Source organism: Moschus berezovskii, chromosome 8, assembly GCF_049115385.1.
Source record: "Moschus berezovskii isolate FMDL1 chromosome 8, NW_MosBer_1.0, whole genome shotgun sequence".
Taxonomy (NCBI): Eukaryota; Metazoa; Chordata; class Mammalia; order Artiodactyla; family Moschidae; genus Moschus; species Moschus berezovskii.
In genome coordinates, this window is record NC_142467.1 from 62,840,219 (window position 1) to 62,849,344 (window position 9,126).

The window sequence follows — 9,126 nt, forward strand, 5'->3', positions numbered from 1 at the left end:
GGTTTTAAAAAATCTGGAGCTAACTATGTGTGTTACTGATGAAGTTCATCAGACTCAATGATAGAGTTGTAATAACCCCTACTTAATATATATAAAGAGTTAGAGATAAAAAGTCATTTTTCAATGAAAGATCTATCTACATTGGCCATTAATAAATTATTTTAAAGCATAATTGGAGTGCTAAAGAGTTTGTGACCAATTCGAGTGGCACTAATAGCATTGTTAGTGAAGAAAATGTATTATTTCCATAAACTAGAGACTCTGACTCAGGCACGTGAATTAATTGTATTTAAAATACTTAGTTTAAATATTAAGTGAAATCAACCATTCCTTCAACTTCCAATCCAAACTCAGTTATTTAGCTAATTAGTAAATTATAATGAGTCTTTCTGACATTGCTAATTAATTAAATAGTTACATGGTTAAAAGTTACAATTTCCATTTCTGAAAGTGGAATTGCTTCAACACTAAGGAGATATAGCATTGTTTTAGTGGACATATCATTAGTAATAACTTTTGTGGATATTCCATTGAATAATAATATCTGGGAATTTTGTTCCCCAGCCATCAGTATTCCTGGTCTCTCTTGCTTTCTTACTGTCATTTTTTTGCCACAAGTGATGACAGCTGGATGTGTGAGTTATTATTCTCTGAAGAGAATAGGGTGGGGAGAGAGAGAGAGTGTGTATGTGTGTGTGTGTGTGTGTGTATGTTTGCATTGGGTGGATATATGAGACATATAGATCTGGCCTAAAGCAAAACTGGTTAGCATAAAGTTACTCTTTTTTTTTAGTTCTGGTTTCCTTGGCATCTTGCCCAGCTTCAGTCATTACCCCTCTATCTCCCACATAAGAAGGTCTATGGCATGAAGTGTTACCAGATCTTATATACTTGTTGATGTATGAGCTAATCTTAATGATCCCTTGTATTCATCTGTGTGCACACAGGAGATGGCAATATTTTGATGTCTTTTCTTAGGTACAAAGCACCAGCAGTGGTGAATTAGGAACACCATGTCCTTCTGGAAATTTTTGTCGAGAAAGCCGTAGAAGAGAGGATTTATACATGTAGAAGCCGTAGCAATCAAGTGGCATACTACAAATACCAGGTCATAGTGGCAGCTCGTTGGATCTCATGATACCAGTCAAAGATGACACTGAAAATGTTCAAGAGAAACCAGCAGACCCCAAAGGTTACCACAATAGAAATCAGCATCCCGTTGATCCTCTTGTTTTCCCTGAGTCAGCTCTCACTTTCTCTCTTCTTGTCTATTTTCCCATTTCTCCTGTGAAGACAGGTAACAATTTTCAGGTAGCAGACAAGGATGAAGCTCAAGGGACACAATATTGCAGCATAAACAGGGAGGTGGTAAAGAGGAGCTGGTTCATTTTGGAGGGCTAGTTCTCTACACAGGCAACCCAGTGTGGGTAGAGGTCAGTGGGAAGAGAGAAGTTTTGGAAAGGCTCATTGGTGAGGAAGAAGGATAGGAGGAAGCGAATAGATAGAAGGGAAAATAGCCAGATCAATGTGCTATCCCAGTAGGTGTGAGCTACCCTGATTTTCCAGCCCCTGGAGTTCATCAGTTCAGTTCAGTCGCTCATTCCTGTCTGACTCTTTGCGACCCCACGAACCACAGCACACCAGGCCTCCCTGTCCATTACTAACTCTTGGAGTTTACCCAAACTCATGTCCATTGAGTCGGTGATGCCATCCAGCCATCTCATTCTCTGTCGTCCCCGTCTCCTCCCGCCCCCAATCCTTCCCAGATCAGAGTCTTTTCCAGTGAGTCAACTCGTCGCATGAGGTGGCTGAAGTATTGGAGTTTCAGCTTTAGCATCAGTCCTTCTAATGAACACCCAGGATTGATCTCCTTTAGAATGGACTGGTTGGATCTCCTTGCAGTCCAAGGGACTCTCAAGAGTCTTCTCCAACACCACAGTTCAAAAGCATCAATTCTTCAGCGTTCAACTTTCTCTATAGTCCAACTCTCACATCCATACATGACTACTGGAAAAACCGTAGCCTTGACTAGACGGACCTTTGTTGACAAAGTAATGTCTCTGCTTTTTAATATGCTGTCTAGATTGATCATAACTTTCCTTCCAAGGAGTAAGCGTCTTTTAATTTCATGGCTACAATCACCATCTGCAGTTATTTTGGAGCTCTCCCAAAATAAAGTTATCCACTGTTTCCCCCTCTATTTGCCATGAAGTGATGGGACTGGATGCCATGATCTTAGTTTTCTGAATGTTGAGCTTTACGCCAACTTTTTCACTCTCCTCTTTTGCTTTCATCAAGAGGCTATTTAATTCTTCTTCACTTTCTGCCATGAGGGCGGTGTCATCTGCATATCTGAGGTTATTGATGTTTCTCCCAGCAATCTTGATTCCAGCTTGTGCTTCTTCCAGCCCAGCGTTTCTCATGATGTACTCTGCATATAAGTTAAATAAGCAGGGTGACAATATACAGCCTTGACGTACTCCTTTTCCTATTTGAAACCAGTCTGTTGTTCCATGTCCAGTTCTAACTGTTGCTTCCTGACCTGCATGTAGGTTTCTCAAGAGGCAGGTCAGGTGGTCTGGTATTCCCATCTCTTTCAGAGTTTCCTACAGTTTATTGTGATCCACACAGTCAAAGGCTTTGGCGTAGTCAATGAAGCAGAAGTAGATGTTTTTCTGGAACTGGGGTTCATAGTCAGCTGATATCTTCCAATAGCAATTAACACAAGTGAGAATATGGACACACAGATGGAGACACTCTGCACATAGGAGGTGACTTTCCTTGTGAGGTCCCTAAATATCCAGTGATCCATCAGAGTGTAGATGATAGTACAAGGGATACACATGACACATACTATGATGTCAGAGGGGGAGAGATTGGCGATCATTATGTTGATGGCATTCTCAACTTCTCTCTGCTTCTTAAAGATGATAGTAACGAGAGAGAGAGGTTTCCAAAAAAGTCCACAATTAAGACTACTGTAGAGAGACTATGAGTAATAGGAGCAAGGCTAGGAAAGGGAGCCTACAGGGCTCAAAGTAGAAAAATGCAGAGTTGTTGCTCTTTATATTGGTTTTATTAGATTGGATAGTTTAGGAAAAGTTTCATCATGTCAGGGTTGTAAGAAGAGCTTTTCTAAGCTTACTTGTATTATGGCTGGATATTTTGACCATCAGTTCTTAGAAAGAACTTTGCTGTGAATCTTCCTATGAATAGTTATTAGGATTTAGTCTTCCTCTTTGTCTGCTTGATGGAAATGCATGAATGACTTGAGTAAGCTCTTGAATCTTAAAAAATTAAACAGAACCCAGAAAATTAATCCAAGTTCTTAATAATCTGGACAGTTCTGTAGGTGGAAGAGTGTCCCTGAGAGGAAATAGAATAGTGAGATATCCTTGCCTTTCTTTCATCTTAGGATGTTTTATTTGTCCCAACAGTACAGCCTTTAGAGATAATGAGGAAAGGAATGTGATAGCATTCTGTTAACTGTATAAGGTATCTCAAAGGTATCTTTCCATCTGTATCACCTTCTGTCTTTTTTTTTTTCTTTGTATATGTGTGCTGTGGAGGCCAGAGTACTATGTTTGGAATTGATTTCTACTTGGAGCATCACTGTTTGGTGTCTGTAAGTGAACTCCGAGAGTTGGTGAGGGACAGGGAGGCCTGGCGTGCTGTGATTCATGGGGTCGGAGAGAGTCGGACACGACTGAGCAACTGAACTGAACTGAACTGAACTGAATTACCCTTCTGGCTACATTTTTAAACTCTGTAAAATGAGGATAAACAATGTCTTTCTGAGTCATTGTGAGGTTTAAATGAGATAATGCAACTGAATTTGTTGCTCACGGCCATCATAGAGTATGTAGTATGTATTTAGTATATGTGTGCAGAATAAAATTTGTCAGTTCCATTCCCTAGAGCTAATCTATATCCCTAAGTCTGGGGGCTAGACTCCGAGACCATGCCTGCTTATGAAATAGCATATGCCTTCCCCTCTTTTTCTTTCTTTCATTTTCTGGGGCTGAAGCCAGACTTGGCACAAGCAGTTCCTGGGTACATTACTCAGATTCTAGAGATTAAGCAGGGTAGGTAGTGCCTAGTGAGCTATTACTCAGAATTAACTTTAAAAAGAAAGCATTCCTTTAGTTTCTTTTCCTTTGGGTCTCTTCTTTTTCTGACTTCTAGAGGAAAGGGGGTCCTTAATCTTATGGCTCAGCATAGCTTATGGTGATCATACTCAGTGAATTATTCATCCTAGGATACACAATAGGCATGGTGAATGCCCTGCCATTCCAAGTGGTGATACTTCTGGCCCAAAGAGGACATGTTGAAAGAGAGCAAATGAAAAAAAATACCCCTTATCTTGGTTTATTATTTAGAAATTTGAAGAAAACAACATAAATGGTATTGATTAAAAGCTGAGCAATAGGAGTGAAAGAGAATAAACTTTTGTTTACTGTTTGAAATTACCCTGGCCTGCTCTCACATTCTTTCTGAGTTCAAAGGCTTAGAAGATTCTTATAAGGAAAGAAATCACTGCAAGAATACTTGTGTCTGTTGTGGTTTCAACAATAGATACCCACAATGAGAAACCACAGATGAATATAAAGTGTTGACAGAGACAGTATATTTGATATAGAAGGGCCCAAGGAGCTGATCTGCAGCTCAGATGTGCTGTGGTGATAAGTAGAAATAGTAAAATTTGTAAGTAGAGGTATTTGAAATGCAGTTTAGGACTTGGATGATTCAGGGGTTCAATAGAATTAGAGTTCACAAATATTGGCTGAAGGGAAATGTCAAGATAGATTCAAGCCCTTTATGACAGTCAGTGGACTAGAACTATAAATGAGAAATAGAATACTTTGATTGTTTACTTGCCACCAAACAAGCTTTGCTTGGAGGAGAAAAGCAATGAAAAAGAAATAGGCAATGTACAGATACGTATGGGTATGCTAGAATGAGCACTATTCTGTCAGGAGACTTGTCCTCATGCTAACTAGCTTTTTTAGATATTGGACAAGTCACTCCCCGTCTCTGACCCTCAATTTCTTCATCTGTCAAATGAGATTTTATTTTTTTTAATTTATTTATTTTAGTTGGAGGCTAATTACTTTACAATACTATAGTGGTTTTGCTATACACTGACATGAATCAGCCATGGGTTTACATGTGTTCCCCATCCTGAACCCTCCTCCCACCACCCTCCCCATCCCATCCCTCTGGATCATCCCAGTGCACCAGCCCTGAGCACCCTGTCTCATGCATCGAACCTGGACTGGCGATCTGTTTCATATATGGTAATATACATGTTTCAATGCTATTCTCACAAATCATCCCACCCTCGCCTTCTCCTGCAAAGTCCAAAAGACTGTTCTGTACATCTGTGTCTCTTTTGCTGTCTCGCATATAGGGTTATCATTACCATCTTTCTAAATTCCATATATACGTGTTAGTATACTGTATTGGTGTTTTTCTTTCTGGCTTACTTCACTCTGTATAATAGGCTCCAGTTTCATCCACCTCATTAGAACTGATTCAAATGTATTCTTTTTAATGGCTGAGTAATATTCCATTGCGTATATGTACCACAGTTTTATTATTCATTCGTCTGCTGATGGACATCTAGGTTGCTTCCATGTCCTGTCTATTATAAACAGTGCTGCGATGAACATTAGGGTACATGTGTCTCTTTCAATTCTGGTTTCCTTGGTGTGTATGCCCAGGAGTGCAGTTGTTGGATCATATGGCAGTTCTATTTCCAGTTTTTTAAGGAATCTCCACACTGTTCTCCATAGTGGCTGTACTAGTTTGCATTCCCACCAACAGTGTAAGAGGGTTCCCTTTTCTCCACACCCTCTCCAGCATTTATTGTTTGTAGATTTTTGGATAGCAGCCATTCTGACGCCATGAGATGGTACCTAATTGTAGTTTTGATTTGCATTTCTCTGGTAATGAGTGATGTTGAGCATCTTTTCATGTGTTTGTTAGCCATCTGGATGTCTTCTTCGGAGAACTGTCTGTTTAGTTCTTTGGCCCATTTTTTGATTGGGTCGTTTATTTTTCTGGAATTGAGCTTCAGGAGTTGCTTGTATCAAATCAGATTTTAAAAAATGGCTTATTTCACAAAACCAGCAAAGTTTTGTGCTTCCTAGCTGTTACTGTCTATAATAAAGAAAAGCTTTCTATGACTCTTGCGAAGTTGTGTGCATGCTAAGTTGATTCAGTCGTGTCCAACTCTGTACAACCCTATGGACTGTAGCCTGCCAGGCTTCTCTGTCGGTGGGATTCTCCAGGCAACAGTACTGGAGTGGGCTGCCATTTCTTCCTCCAGGGGATCTTCCCAACTTAGGGGTTGAATGTGTCTCTTGTGTCTCCTGCATTGGAAGGCAGGTTCTTTACCACTAGCACCGCCTTACAAAGTTAGGTCTGAATAATAGTTTTCTCTTAACAGATGTGGAAATTCATACAGTTTGCAGGTTTTCTAACAGATTGGTAGAGATGGGAATAAACATCAGAAACCTTTGTGTTGCCCATTCTTATTGATCTAGGTTGTCTGGGCTGAGTGAATGAGTATCACTCACCACCCTGCAACAGCAGGTTTAAAACTTAGTAGAGCTCCCTCTACTCTCCTCTATAATGATTAGTTGCAAAGTATAAATTAGTTCTCCAGTTTATAAATTCCTATAGAGGCTGGAAGCTCAGAAAGGCCAAGAGGTCAGATGATCCTCATCTGGGAGGGAATCGAAGGGAAGTGCTGGAGTTATATTATCCAGTGCCCTCTGCACACTTTAGAGAAGATTAACAAGTAAATCCCCATTGTTGACTTTGAATGGCAATGTGGGATTTACACTTTATGTAATCAGTAACTACTAAGTTAAAACATTTAAATCTTGCCTATCTGGAAACAACGTAATACTGGGCCTTGATTCATAAAAAATTCTTGGAATATGCTTCTGTTTTTGGCAGGGTCATCTTGGCCTGTTTGGTTAGAAATGACCCAAAGATGTGAGATCTCAAATTACCAAGTGATATTTTGCCCCCAAATATGAGTAACATATGGTCGAGATAGGTAATTTTCAATCTTTCAGCTTGATTGTATCTAGATATGCTCATGAAGCACATGCCTTGAACTGGCTCTATTTATGCCTTTAAATGCAAAATTACAGCATTACATTACACATTTTTTGGTAGTTTTGTGTTTAAAAGTTTCAAGGTGTCAAAGTCTCCATATGCATATTTATTTCTATATTAAATTGTCTTTTTGTTAGTTTATGTCTTTGTCTCTATTGGTACAACTCTATTTTTGGCTGAGGAGGGTTGTTAGGGGTAGTTTATGTGTGTCTGCCCCTTGGTCTCTGTGTGTTTTCTCCTTACCTCTAATTGTCTTCCTTTCTTTCTGCCTATCTGCCTCACTGTGTTCTCTGTTTCCTCCTTTCCCTTAATTATCCTTAACAGAGAAAAACTAAAGCATATTTTAGAATATCTCTTATATTTCGTTTGGTGCTATTGTGCTTTGACCTAGAAGAAACTCTATAGGTATTTTAATACACACCTCCAATTTGACAGATGTTGTGACTTTGTAGTTAATTACTGGCAGATCAGGAACCACAGTCTTAGTCCCCTGCTTCTTGGAGAGTTTCGTGTTCTTTCTACTATTTTCTGCCACCTCCTATTTTATAGTTCTTGAAGGAATTTCTGTATCTGTTGTTCTTAATTTTAAAAGCAGGTGAGTAGAACATTTTCTACTTCTTTTATACTAAAAAATTTCCTTATGTAACTTCAAAGAGTCTGTGTCTCTGGGCAAAGTGAAACTATACACCCTCACCCTCTAAGTATGTAGATGAGTGTCCCAAAATAAGGCAGGATCATCCTACAAGAATTCTCTCTCCTTTTCCTTAGGCCTCTAGTAATATAGATTCTATGGCTGTGTTGATGCAAATAATATCTCACATTTTGCTTAGGGCTTAATTATTTTAAAGTATTGCATGCATGCATCCTAAGTTGCTTCAGTCATGTCTGACTCTTTGTGATGCTAGGGCCCATAGCCCACCAGGCTCCTTTGTCCATGGGGATTCTCCAGGCAAGAATACTAGAGTGTGTTGCCATGCCCCCCTCTAGGAGATCTTCCTGACCCAGGGATTGAACCAGAGTCTCTTATGTCTCCTGCATTGGCAGGTAGGTTCTTTACCACTAGTGCCACCTGGGAAGCCCCTTTAAAGTACTACCCCATTTATTTATTCACTCAAGAATTTAAGTGCTATGAAAAGATGCTCAACATCACTAATTATAAGAGAGATGAAAATCAAAATGAGGTATGACCTCACTTTTGTCAGACTGGTTATCATCAAAAAGTCTGTGCTGTGCTGTGCTTAGTCACACAGTTGTGTCTGAGTCTTTGCGACCCCAAGGACTGTAACCCACCAAGCTCCTCTGTCTATGGGGATTCTCCCCAGGCAAGAATACTAGAGTGAGTTGCCACGCCCTCCTCCAGGGGATCTTCCCAACTCAGGGATCAAAGCCAGGTCTCCCACATTGCAGGCGGATTCTTTACCAGTTGAGCTACTCTGGAAGCCCCATCATCAAAAAGTCTACAAATAATAAGTGCTGGAGAGGGTGTGGAGAAAGTGGAACCCTGCTACACTGGTGGAAATGTAAATTGGCACAGCCACTTTGGGAAACAGTATGGAGATTTCTTAAACTAACAATAGAGCTACCATGTTATCCAGCGATCCTATTCCTAGGCATATATCCAGAAAAGATAAAAAAAAACTCTTAATTTGAAAACATACATTCACTCCAGTGTTTACAGCAGCACTACGTATGGCAGCCTAGAAGTGGAAACAACCCAAGTGCCCATCAACGCTTGGTTTAAGAAGATGTGGTACATATATACAATGGAATGTTACTTAGCTATAAGAAAAAAATGAAACAGTGTCATATGCAACAACACGGATGAGTCTAGAGAATATCATACTCTGCAGTAAGTCAGACAGAGAAAGATAAATATCATGTACGTCTGGAATCTAAAAAATAATGCAAATGAATCTATATATAAAACAGAAACAGACTCACAGATGTAGGAAACAATATTATGGTTACCAGAGGGGAAAGGGAGAGGGTGAGGGA

The 9,126-nt window shown here is 39.8% G+C and overlaps 1 pseudogene; it reads right to left on the minus strand.

Moving 5' to 3' along the window:
* Nucleotides 1-883: 883 nt before the first annotated feature.
* LOC148777079 (neuropeptide Y receptor type 6-like) lies at nucleotides 884-3,108 on the minus strand (annotated as a pseudogene).
* Nucleotides 3,109-9,126: the final 6,018 nt, after the last annotated feature.